Source organism: Geospiza fortis, unplaced genomic scaffold (genome assembly GCF_000277835.1).
Source record: "Geospiza fortis unplaced genomic scaffold, GeoFor_1.0 scaffold391, whole genome shotgun sequence".
NCBI classification, from domain to species: domain Eukaryota; kingdom Metazoa; phylum Chordata; class Aves; order Passeriformes; family Thraupidae; genus Geospiza; species Geospiza fortis.
In genome coordinates this window covers 109,911-111,361 of record NW_005054472.1, presented here as the reverse complement: position 1 = coordinate 111,361, position 1,451 = coordinate 109,911, and positions in this window count along the sequence as shown.

Here is a 1,451-nt window from a genome sequence, read left to right as displayed (position 1 = left end):
GCTGAACTCCAGGGTCACCCGTAGGCGTCGGAGAAGATCTCAAGACAATAATAGTGCTCTATTTTAGCTCCTCGTTACAAAGCAGAGCTGCCCTCTGCCTCCAGCAACTATTTTTTCCTCCTGCTCACACGGTGCGGGAAGGGAAAGGCTCTCAGCTTCATTCCCTTTTCACTTTTCCTTTCTCCGCGGGTTTTTAGGAGGGAAAAAAACCTTCACAAAAGGATGGTTTGCAGTGGGATGTTGGTAATTATTGGTGTGCTCATCCTGCAGGAAAAGCAGTTGGGTTTAGGAGGGGTTTTTGTGCTGTGAGAGGATTTATAAAGTTGAAATGCTGTTTACAAACTGGTGGCTTCTTGAGCCACTTCTCATCCCTGTTGGTGCTCAGGAACTGCAGCAGCTGCAGAAGGAAAAACCTTTTCCTCACATTTAGTAATTTAGCTCACCTGTTCTGGTTTTAATTTTAGATCTTGTGTGATTTTTTTTTTTAATATTCTGCTTTTTTCCTGGAGAAACAAGAGGTTTTTAGTGTATTTTTCTGCTTTGATACTAAAGGTAAATGAGACACAGCTTTGTGTCCTGATGCCCATTGGGCTTTGCCAGGTAACTGCTTTCTCCTGGATTCTGAAGGGACAAAATCCCCCTGGGATCCCATTGCTGTGGCCAGGGTTGTTTTCTGGCCTTCCCTTTAGATGGAACCTCCAGAAAAACTCCACATTCCCCATTTGTTTGAAATTTCCACGAGGTTCCACTGTGGGATCTCCATCATTCCCTGGAGATGAATGCAGTGAATATTTAATAAAGAGGAATATTCCATTTTATGCACTAAAACCCATCCATGAACAATTCCAGAATTCTCTCTGCTCCTGTTCTGTGACAGCCAGGGGATCACTGAGGCCTCTCCACCCTTTTCAATGGTTTTTAGACCAAACTTTTCCAAGCTGGGGATGTGCCATGTGTCCTGTGAGTGATGGACAGAATCGTGACATGCCTGGAGCTGCAAATGCCAGAAACATCAGGAGGAACTTGATCAGAATTGCTCTCCAGTGCAGTCTGTAACTCTGCCCCTGGCTCAGCATCCTTCCCGCTGGAAAATGCAGGATTTCAGCAGCCTGAACTCTTAACTTTGGCGAACGCTCCTCAGAACAGCTTAGCTCATCTCTGGGAAAGGTGGTTTGGGGTTTTTTTCCTGTTTGTTTTTTAATATTTAGTATTTTCCATCAATTTGGCCACTCTTTGTGTCCTGTTTTACAGAATATTTTAATTATAATAATAGTATTATAAGTAGTAATTAATATATATTATTAATATATTAATTATTAATTAATATATCAATATTAATTAATATTACTATATTAATTAATATATTAGTTATTAATTAATATATTATTATATATAAAATGTATAATGTTATATATTATATATTATATATAATATATGTATTATATATATTT